The sequence below is a fragment of the Homarus americanus genome, unplaced genomic scaffold (genome assembly GCF_018991925.1).
Source record: "Homarus americanus isolate GMGI-L3 unplaced genomic scaffold, GMGI_Hamer_2.0 scaffold57980, whole genome shotgun sequence".
In the NCBI taxonomy this organism is placed as follows: domain Eukaryota; kingdom Metazoa; phylum Arthropoda; class Malacostraca; order Decapoda; family Nephropidae; genus Homarus; species Homarus americanus.
The window spans coordinates 1,446,295-1,458,428 of NW_024716703.1; the positions used below are offsets into that span (position 1 = coordinate 1,446,295).

General features: G+C 36.4%; 1 long non-coding RNA gene across 1 annotated transcript; it reads right to left on the reverse strand.

Annotated features, from left to right (window-relative positions):
* Window positions 1–852: 852 nt before the first annotated feature.
* LOC121858428 lies at window positions 853–7,336 on the reverse strand. Its single transcript, XR_006087428.1, has 2 exons — window positions 1,489–7,336; window positions 853–1,359 (listed from the first exon to the last, which is right to left on the reverse strand). It is a non-coding gene; the product is annotated as an uncharacterized LOC121858428 (long non-coding RNA).
* Window positions 7,337–12,134: the final 4,798 nt, after the last annotated feature.

Below are 12,134 nucleotides of genomic sequence, written 5' to 3' on the forward strand. Positions count from 1 at the left end.
AAATGCGGATTGGCTAGTTCACTAGTAGGGAAACAGCCAATCATTTATCGGGATTTTTTTTATATTTGTCGAAGTGTTAAGTGAATCATCTGTAGTTCTCGCCAAACACTTGTGGATGCAAGTCCTGTATAAGTATTATTGTAGTCTTATATTAGCTGTTTAACAAAATAAAAATAAACGGCGTAGTAAGCAATAACCCAAGTCGAATGCGAAGAAAATAGGTTTATTTTTGAAGTAAAATTAACCTCTTTTTTTTTAAAGGCATTGAGACTCACAAACGCTTGCTTACCCCGCCCATTTCAAAACAAAAATAGGTAGCATAATGTAATGGCTCGTTCCTCATTTCACTTTACGTAGCTTTTAAGCATTTTTGTATTAAATCTTTTTTTAGCTTTAATGGAGCGGCTTTACATCTACTGTATGCTTCTCACTTTTTTCACCTTCAGTTTAATTAATACTTTAGCTTTAAGGCTGGGGCCCCTTATTTTAGGAATATTATTTTAGTAGTTTTTAAGGAGTCCAAGTAGATGTCGCCACCTTCCAGTGTAAACAAACAACACTACTGTTAGCCCACCGACTACCGCGCCCCCTCCCTAACCCTATCCCTCTACCATCACGCCCTCATCCCATTTGCCTGCCCACCGCTACAATACCCTGCCCCCCCCCCCCACACACACACATCATGTAGGATATCTTGTGTGTGTGTGTGTGTGTGTGTGTTTCTCCTACGACTGACGTAAGTGTTTGTTTCACCACCATTTATCATCAATATTCTGGCGCCCTGAATCGTAGGTAGAGTAGAAAATTATCAACTATAGTGGAATTTTTGTCTTTTGGGGATTTAGTTTTCCATTTCTTTTCGTTGTTTGTTCCCTTCGCCGACGTTATACACACACGTATGTATCACCTACTGTGTATGTGTGTGTATATATGTGTTGGCATTTCTATATTACTGACATCACTTTATTGGTACTGTTGTAGTGTATACCATTATGATATAGTCTCAATTTGTTTTTATATACATTGTCATTTTTCATTGTTTTAAAGGTAAATACTTCTCCTGCCTTAATTGGTGGCCATATCTGATTATATACCCTGGAAGGTGGGGCTGCCGAGGGGCTGGATTTATGTTTTTAATCTAAGGTGTTCTAATTAACCTGAGAGAGATTGGGGCAATTTAACAAACAAATCCCATTAGCCTATTTATCCAACTTTCCAATAACCTATTTACCCGACCTTCCATTAGCCTATATACCCCACCTACCATTTTCCCATTTACCTGACCTTCCATTAACCTATTTACCCGACCTTACATTAGCCTATTTACCAGATCTCCCATTTTCCCAACCATCCATTAACCTATTTACCCAACCTCCCATTAGACCTATTTACCCCACCTACCAATTTCCCAACCTTCCATTAGCCTATTTACCCGACCTCCCATTTTCCCAACCTTCCATTAACTTATTTACCCAACCTTCCATTAACCTATTTACCCAACCTCCCATTAGACCTATTTACCCCACCTACCAATTTCCCAAACCTTCCATTTTCCCATTTACCCAACCTCCCATTAGCTTGTTTACTCATATGTTTAAAAAAACTCAAACTTAGCTGCTGTTTAGACGATAATTATGAAAGTAATGTAATTTTTTTTTTGTATTTGTTGTTGTCTTGAGGATAAGTTGGTTGTGTTAGGTGTTTGGTATTTCAAGTATTACGATGGTGAATGTAAGCGAGGACTAGCGAGTAATTTCTGATTTTCTTCTTTTTTCTTTTATTTTTTGATGTTTAAGCGGCGTTTAGTACTTCTTTTGTTTGTTTTGTAAATGCTATATGAAGGGTTGGCTTATAGTATTATTAAATTGATAGTGAAAAGTTTGCGCTGTTGAAATATTTAAAAAAAATAAAAAATAATAATGGATTGATTTTTTTTTGTAAATGACTAATCTGAAGAATTTAGGTAAAAGTAACGGCAACGGATGATGAAAGTATTATTTTTTGTTTTTTGATACTTTTTTTGATAGAAGCCAAAGAAGAGAAGTATGGATGGACTTTTGTATCTCCTTTTTTTTATAATGGTAGTTTTGGTTGTACTATCGGTGTGAGTTATGAACTAATAATAATGATAAGGAGAGAGTGTGTGTGCCCATGACTGTATGACAAACCTTCGTAATAATACCAAAGACCAATTAATACATCATACCGTGCCGATACTTAAAAAAAAAAATTGATATTTAAAAAAGAATAAAAATCTTCAGAGAAAAGGCGCCCATATCACTGTTCACTTTTATTAAAACAGGGTATATATTTAATCCTTTTTTTTAAGCTCAAGTTTATCAAATTGTGAATGTTTTTGCTGTTTTTTATTGAGGGGTAAAAGGATGGGATTTAGGTTAGTACAAGAAACGTATTAAAACAAAGAGGATTGAGAAAGTTAGTAAGGCAGTTTAAGACCTCGAATGATACCGTTATATTGATCTCGTTCTTTGATTACGTAGTCAAGACCGGCAAGAAACATCTCAACGACAATAGTGGGCGACGACCGACAATGGTGCCAGGCTGTTCAGACCGCCATGACTTGTGAAAATCTCGGACCAGAACTATGGTTTTGTTATCCCGTGGAGAGAAATGGCGTGAGGCTTGTTTACGTCGTTTGTGTGTAGCTGTTGTAGAGTGACTGTCTTGTCTTTTATTGGCATTAGTGTAATCCTGTCTAAAGTGCTTGAACAAATAATCGTTTCCTGTCTAAAGTGCTTGAACAAATAATCGTTTCCTGTCTAAAGTGCTTGAACAAATAATCGTTTCCTGTCTAAAGTGCTTGACTAATTGATTTTTACCTTATATCAACTGTTTAAATATTTCACTTATTAGATTAGGTAGAGTTAATGATAGAGAGGAGGACAAAAAATAAAGACGGATGTAAAGGTTGAAGGGACTGGTTCAGAAGTTACGATTTGTTGCTCAAAATAGCAGAAGAGAAAAGATACCAGACAGAGTTTGTCTCAACATATTGGAGAAGTTTTATGCCAATTTTGTTAATGGTAGACGTCAGTGGGTGATTGATGCAGGCAAGTTGACTACATAAAGACGGAAATAAACATTGAAATAATCGACGGAAATCAACATCATTCACCAATCACAGTGAACTTCAGATAAACACCACCTGAGCTGAGTGGTGCCTGGTGGACGCTGTTAGTAGATCCGGTTTATTTATGACAGCAGACGAAATGAAGCAACATAACTTAATCTTAGCTGACCTGGTTCATGTAATCTTAGCTGACCTGGTTCATGTTGTCTGCTGGCTGATGTAAACAAACATGGCGTCCTCCCTCGCCTAACTCAACTGACGTAGTGTTTTTCTGTCTAATTCACTACATATTAAATAATAAAAAAATCCAGGAAATTAGTTTTCGGCGCCAAAAATTATATCTATTCGTTTGAAACCGATTTTTTGTTTGCAAATCACTGTATTTTAGCCGTCATTATAATGAACAATAAACTATCGTAAAAGAAAACTAAGAAGCTTGTAGAGATACGAATGCCATTAATTTTGGAGACAGATATACCACAGAAATAGTTAAAGGTGTTGATATGGATATTAAACTTTAACAGAAATATTTGAATACAAGAAAGATTAAGAATAACAGTCGGACATGTTTCCATCAATTATACAGTGTGACTAAACATTATATGAGCATATGAATGGTAGAACGACTTATACGATTAGAGAATGACGACTCTATGAATGGCAGTACAGTACGACTTGCAATTAGTAAAGAATGAATGAATTCCATCGATATATTACAAAAAATGGTTTTAGGAAATGATGTGAAGAATGATACAGGAATTATTGATCAGTTTTGCTAGGTATTTTGCCAAGGACTAGAGAGCTAAGTCGTGAATGTTTTGACAGTTTGTTGTATTATCCAGCTGGTGTGTACAGATGCTACCGGAGGAGAGTGAGAACACGGGTTGGTCTTTGTAGTAAACAGAAACTTGGGATGAATGTTAATGTAAAACTTAATGTTAAGAATCTTCCTGAGGATTTGGGAACAGACATGGGCAGGTTGTAAAGTAAGCCATAAGAATTGACAAAAGACATTTTAGTGGATATTATCAGACTTAAAACTGCATCATCCAACTGGCTCACAGACACCCCACAGACATATAACAGCCATGTAGATAATTTAACAGCCATCACGAATAGACCATTGAGCTGTTAAGACATTCCAGAAATCGTCAGACATAAAAAAGACAATGAAACGATCGGGTTGAAGTCAAAGACATAATTTAGACATAAATCACCTAATTGCAGAATGGTAAGCAAAAAATGATTATACCAATTTAGGTTAGAGGGATAGAGAGAAAGACATGATCCAAAGACATGTCAATTGGTATTCTTAATTTAGCCAAGAACATCAAATAGACATACCGATTCAGACCTAAACTAGCCATTTCTAGAGAAACAGTCAGAAATAAACCAGATTATTAGACCTAAACCAGTCATTCTAAAATAATTAACTACTAAAGATAAACCAGACATCAGTCATACATCGGATACACAGGAGACTACAGACTTAAAAAAAAAAGAAAACAGTTGCAGAGAAATATTCAGATACCAAAGATTTAATAGACATAAACCTACAAAATTATCAGACATAACACGAACATTTAGACATATATTAAGGCGAAATCAAAACACTGAGCTAGACATACTTCATACATAACGATGAGTTTGCAGTTCTCATTTAAATAAACAACTGCCATGACTTCACACATAAAACACATCAAGTTTGACTTACACCAGCCATAAGGAGTGTTACATCGTGCTGGGATTCATAATAATTAGACATACACCAGCCATAAGGAGTGTTACATCGTGCTGGGATTCATAATAATTAGACATACACCAGCCATAAGGAGTGTTACATCAGGCTGTGATTCATAATTAGACATACACCAGCCATAAGGAGTGTTACATCGTCCTGGGATTCATAATTAGACATACACCAGCCATAAGGAGTGTTACATCGTGCTGGGATTCATAATCAGACTTACACCAGCCATAAGGAGTGTTACATCGTGCTGGGATTCATAATCAGACTTACACCAGCCATAAGGAGTGTTACATCGTGCTGTGATTCATAATTAGACATACACCAGCCATAAGGAGTGTTACATCGTCCTGGGATTCATAATTAGACATACACCAGCCATAAGGAGTGTTACATCGTGCTGGGATTCATAATTAGACATACACCAGCCATAAGGAGTGTTACATCGTGCTGGGATTCATAATCAGACTTACACCAGCCATAAGGAGTGTTACATCGTGCTGGGATTCATAATCAGACTTACACCAGCCATAAGGAGTGTTACACCGTGCTGGGATTCATAATTATACATACACCAGCCATAAGGAGTGTTACATCGTGCTGGGATTCATAATCAGACTTACACCAGCCATAAGGAGTGTTACATCGTGCTGGTGTTCATAATTAGACATACACCAGCCATAAGTAATGTTACATCGAGCTGGGATTCGTAATTAGACATACACCAGCCATAAGGAGTGTTACATCGAGCTGGTATTTACAATTAGACATAAATCGACCGAATGTCTTAGCCATAGCCATAAGGAGAAATACATAATATGAGTTGGAGGACTTGTTTCAAACAAACCCAAGGAAGAATTTTTTTTACGGTTTACAGATAGCTTTAAGTCATATATATATATATATATATATATATATATATATATATATATATATATATATATATATATATATATATATATATATATATATATATATATATATAAGCCATTTAAAATAAGACTTTGAATTACACCTACTGTATAGACTTATTTTTTGTCCAGACAGACCAAGTGTCTCTAAACAGACTAAAAAACAAAACAGTATCATCTCTTAAGACATAAACCCATTAAAATAAACCAAAATATTGATTGATCTCTAGACAAGTTCAGACATAAACCATAACCCCCCAATTTAGACATATTACTGAGCTATTTAGAATTATCATTGTAATAGTAATGAAGGTTTGACTGTGTTTCCGGTTGTGTTAGGATGAGTGTGTGAGTGCTCAAGGATTTATGCATATTAGAATAAAAAAAAACAGCCGAAGGAAATATACAGAGAAAAAGAGAAATGCCGATAAGAAAATAAGAAAGTATTAAAGAAAATGATAAATTGAAATAAAGAAAACGAGAGGATTATAGCGGAAGAATAAACAACTTGAAATAATAATAAAACGAAAAAGTAAAAAAAAAAAAAAAGTTCTCAATTTCAATGATTTGTAAGTGTGTTAAGTTGATGTGTTTGTGTTGAAAGAAAAGTATTTCGTAGTAATCTTAACAGTTGAATAGTGTGTTAATGGGTTGATGAGTTGATGAATTGAATATGTCTTGAGTTGATGAGTGAAGTAGTCGAGACTGGGAGAAATATGTATATATAGCCATCTTGTAGAGTTGTAGCTTTAGTGTCTTGTAGGAAATTGCGTATTTAGGGTAAAGTTTCTCATTATCACTTGTATGCAAATTAGGGTAAATGTCGTATTGATAATTTGTTGTCATCGTTTGTGAGAAGGTGAACATTGAGGGTAAACAGAGTTGATTAAACGTATTTCAGATTTAGAAAATAATGACGTACTTGAAGCCTGTTGATGCAAAAGCTTCAACTTCAGTTGTTTTTCTTTTTTTTTTTAGTTGTGATCGATTGTTATAGATAACTGATAGAAAAATGAGATATTGACAAGGTTAGGTTAGTAATAGAAATAAGAGGCAAAGGGATATAACAAAATGGTGTTAATGAATAAGACAAATAAGTAATAAAAAAATATACAATTTATATATGATAGAATTTATTCCAATTCTATAGACAAAATCACACAAAGACGTAACCTAAAAGTACAGGATGATTTTTTTATTCAAGAATCCTAAATATTCCCCTTACCCTAAAAACTACATTAGTTAAGGACCCAATATATTGCGTAAATGTAGCCTAATGTTACACAAAGACGTGACGTGATCCCGGAGTTATCAGGTATCACGTTACCCGTCAGTAGCGCTTAACGGTTTTCACCCAGTCACACCATGACTCTCGCTGTGTTTGTGATTGTGTGTAATGTATTGTGAGCGCCATGGCGTGACTGAGTGAAAACCGTTTAACACCACCACTGACGGGTAACACAAAGCACAACCAACAAACACAACACACAACCACAATCCACAAACACAACCCACAAACACAACACAACAAACACAAACGCAGTGAGCGCCATAGCGTGACTGAGTGAAAACCGTTAAGCGTTACTGACGGGTAACATGATACCTGATAACTCCGGGATCACGTCACGTCTTTGTGTAACATTAGGCTACATTTACGCAATATATTGGGTCCTTAACTAATGTAGTTTTTAGGGTAAGGGGAATATTTAGGATTCTTGAATCAAAAAATCACCCTGTATATTAAATGTAACAAAGTGAATTACTTCTCAAGAACGAATGACATCGACAAAGTAACTATGATACAAATGGATTATAGAGTTTAAGGAAGTTAGTTATAACCATCAGGAAAATAGTAAATTATAACAATACTAGATATGTGATACATCAATAAGTATAAAAGGAATGAAACAATTAGGTGAAAATATTATTGATGTGATGGGTATGTTTAAGGGTGTATAAGAAGACTAAAAGGTTAATTGACTTAGTGTGTGTTAATAATCACAATTATTATATATTTAAGAGTTAAACAAGTGACCATGATAATAAAAGTGTTAAAATTCTTGTTAAATCATGACTTCTAATTAAGAATGGTAAATCGTAGAGCATTATTCTGATTAAAAAATAAATAATTCTCAACCTGAAAATATAAAAGTTATCAATCGTTTAATCTTTTACAAAACATTACGGTCATCTCCTTCAAAAACACGAATTATTTTTGCACATCACTGATTATTACACTATCTAATTATTAATGTTTATCATATTTTTATTCTTGCGTATCTTTGTTCTTCTACACCTGTAAATTATTTTCATCTACATAAGAGTCTGGTAAAATAAGATATTTTTTGCTTCACTCTGTTTTCATACCTGGATAAGATCTATCTATATATACACGTGGGTGGTAGTGCCTTGTGTTGCCTTGTTCGACACAAACGCGTGATGCCATCTTCCCCCAGCCAGACCGACCGACCGACCGACCGACCGAATTAAAAGATCAACATTGGTTATGCCACGCCACCACCCCGACAGGGCCAGCATCATAGGCCTTAGGTCCTCTTTCAATAAGTCTTATTGCCTCCATGTCTCTAGGAAAATAAGTCTTTAAGAAACAAAGTCTTAGGCCTATCGGTGCTGGTGAAGCCTTTAGTGTGAATAAAAAAAATGAAATAATACATTGAGAGGAAATTAATAAATACGATTGAACGTATTAGTTCTAGAGCGTAGGATAGAGTCAAATTCAATCTTCTTTTTTTATGAGTTAAAAGCGTAATGCTAATGTTTTTGGATAGATGTTGTGTCGTGTAGCTCACGTGTACATCACAAATAACAGACTGCAACTGGTGAGTGAAAAAGATCAGAGAGAGAGAGAGAGAGAGAGAGAGAGAGAGAGAGAGAGAGAGAGAGAGAGAGATGATGGTGATAGTACAAAGACGCCTCTGTAGGGAGTAACGTGGAGCGGTGTTTAAAGAGAATTCCATCCTGTATGAATTATTAAAACACAATCCCAAATATTGTACAGGCTAGCCAAGCTATCCTGCACTCTAGTCACTTTACTCCTCGGAGATTAGAACCACAACTAAAGATACAAGAAGAGAGAAAGAGAGAGAGGTGTGGAAAGTGGAGAAAGATTCGTAAATGCAAGTGTAAAGAATCAACTGAAAGAAATATTTAAAGTGGTGTTTGTTATAATGTGATGGTACTTAATGGATAATATTCCTACTCGCCAGTTTAATGAGCTTGTGACATTTACACAACATCAGAGGAAAGGTATAAGTCATCATAAACAATGACAGGGTTTACAATGAACAACTTCTCTCTTCATGCCCTCCCGTTGGTCTGGTTGGTGACAGTCTGTGATGGTTGTCAGTCTTCATGTATTTTTGGCTGGTCTTGGTAACTTGTGTTTGGGATTAGTATAAAAGAAATCGAGGAGTGTTGTAGACACTATATAAGCGTAGGTAAAATAAGTCAGAGGAGTCGTATAAAGTGGATGTCACTTAGAATAGTTTACTTATAAAGAAAGAGATTTTTTTACAAGTGAGATAAATTAATAAGGAAATAATAATAGAAGAGTCATCCTTACAAAGTAGACCAATAGAAAAAAAATATATCTTTACATGAATTGAAAATAGGAATATTTGAAGCAATTACACGTATTGGTTAGTGAGGCTCAAACTGCTGTAGGGTAAATACATTCTTTTGAGGTTTGCAGTATACTTTTTTTATGAATGCTATTGTTTTTTGTCTATAATCATATTTTTTATCATTCGTAATATCACTCCCAGGCACTGCTAAGCTTCCCCTCATTAGGAGAATGAGTGAACGAGTATTGTGTGAACGAGTATTGTGATTTTTTTTATAAGAACAGAGCAGGTATAACATTATGTTCAGCTTATCATCTTTAACTTAACGTCTTACTTGAGTGTAGGAGAGTGTTGGTAGGTGGTGAGAAGGTGTACAGTAAGGTAACGCAATTGTGTGAAAGTGGTGCGTCAAGTTCAGTGAAAGTTGTGTTGTGCTTTCCTCCAGTGTCCAAGTTACACAGTTCATTGAAAGCAGCGAGTAAAGGGACCAAATCCAAATTACCTCCTTAGAAAATAAACAGTCAAGTATAAAGGCGAAGAAGGTTAGAGTTTGCTGATATACCCCGTCCCAACCCCTTACTCAACCTAAGATAAATCTACCACTTTTTTAAACCCATTTTTTTCTAATCCGAATTCCCTCTTGATTACTAATGTTGAGAAGTGTTATACCCATTAGTTAGCCCTGAAATTCATCTTTAAATTCAGATTCAAACTCACTTAACCTTGGTGCAGGCAAGAGAAGAAGACCTTTCACCCTTAATTATATCCATTCTTTCCATGCGCTTGAAGAGAAATCTATTCCTTTAACTTCTTTGTTTTTCTTTTCCTACATGTGGTTATGAAGTACCTGAAATTGTCCCCTTTCCTGAAGTCTCGAACATTTTACAGTAGAATAACCCCCATGAGAGAGAGAGAGAGAGAGAGAGAGAGAGAGAGAGAGAGAGAGAGGGGAAAATGACCCACCCTCACTTGGCGTCTTTCAAGGTCACGATATTGATTCTTACCATCAGAGAGGCAGAAGGGGTGGTGGGGGAGGGATGAGAGGGGTGGGGTAGGGAGAGTGGGGAGAGAGTCGGAAAGAGGTGGGAGTAGGAATGTATGGGGGGGCAGAGAGAGGGAAGTTGAAGGGCAACGAGAGAGAGAGAGAGAGAGAGAGAGAGAAAATTGAAGGGCAACGAGAGAGAGAAGTGGGGGGCAGAGATCATAGTCTTTAAAGCTACTTTCTTTCACATATTTTTTTACAATATCTTTTCGTGTAGTTCTGATAACTTAAGGGAGAGATTCGACAGCTGGGTGCTGGTGACGGAGGCGCTGGAGTGGCACCGTGTGTGTGTGTGTGTGTGTGTGTTAGGACTGCCTTGGAGACGGATCTGGAAAGACAAACAATCTGGCTTTTGCTTAAGTGTATATATTTTTTTATTTAAACCATCGACAGAGTTTGATAGGACAGAGAAAGAGGAAGAGGGAGGATTACGGTTAGCAAATTTATTGACAAACCTTGGAGTACAATTTGTCTATTCTGAGTAATTCTGTCAGGTCTTGACACTGAGGGTGGTATCACTTCACACTGCCACGCAGGACAGAGGTTCATACACAAAGAAATAGATCATATTCACTAACAGTATATATAGGCTCGGGTCATGTGGGTGATATCACTGTTCACTGCCATGCAGGACAGTGGTTCATATATAGTATAAGTCACATTCTATTTGAGGACTAATCTGTGTGGGCTAGCAAATTTTGGATAAACAGCAAGGATGTCCTCAAGCACCCCCGATTCAATGTAGTAAGTACATAGTTCATGATACAATAAGCCAAGTGGCCTGAAGTCTTTGACAGCGTTACATTCAATAATATAGTGTTCAAGTGTATGCTTTAAGGGTTTATCACAAAGTTTACATGCTGAGTGTTCCGGTATGGGTACAGTGGAGAGAGTGAGAGTGAGAGAAAGTAAGAATAGCGTATCCTATTGCTTATGTTATCGATAGATATGTTTAGATATAAAGCCTAAAAAATGAGACAGGACGATTAAAATTCCATAATATTGTTACTAGTAATTATGTTTTTATAGACAATGAGGGAAGTAAGGGAGAAAATTCAATTAGGAAAAAGTAATAATTTATTAAAGAAGTTTTAGATAAATTGTAGAACGAAAAGAAAAAGACAACGTAGTAAAAATATATCGTATACGACCAATGATCATCGACTGACCAAAACAACCAACCAATCGGAAGGCAGAAGTTCTTAACATTCCGTGCTAGATCGTAATGTTGATAACAGGACATTAATTTTCATGTTTAACACACACACATATGTTAAACTTTTGACTGTGAGAACCGAGCAGTACAGGAGAGAAGTGACACAACAGTAGTGTGGGAGAGGTACACCAACTACTGACTGTACTGTGTGTGTTCCATTGCCACTGTTGGTTCACCTTTAAGAGCTGTGCTTCCACTGTTGCCAGACCCCTGCGGCACAAACCCCCACCTCCACCACCTCCACCAACTTCCTCCTTCCACTTCCTCCTCCTGTCTTTTCCTCCTTTACCTCATCATCTTCCTCCTCCTCCTCTCAAAAGATCCTTCCCTACCACTCACCCATCACTCGCGTCATACCCTGGAACGTAACCTTAAGTAACATATGATAACGTGTTTCACTTTATAAGAATACTATAGTAAGATCAATATTATTCTCTAAGCCTAATACAAACTTAGAAATGCTAGAGGTAAACAAACCAAGGATAAGGGGTAGTTCCAGAGGAGGGAGGAGGAGGAGGAGGAGGGGGGGGGTATCTGCCCAAT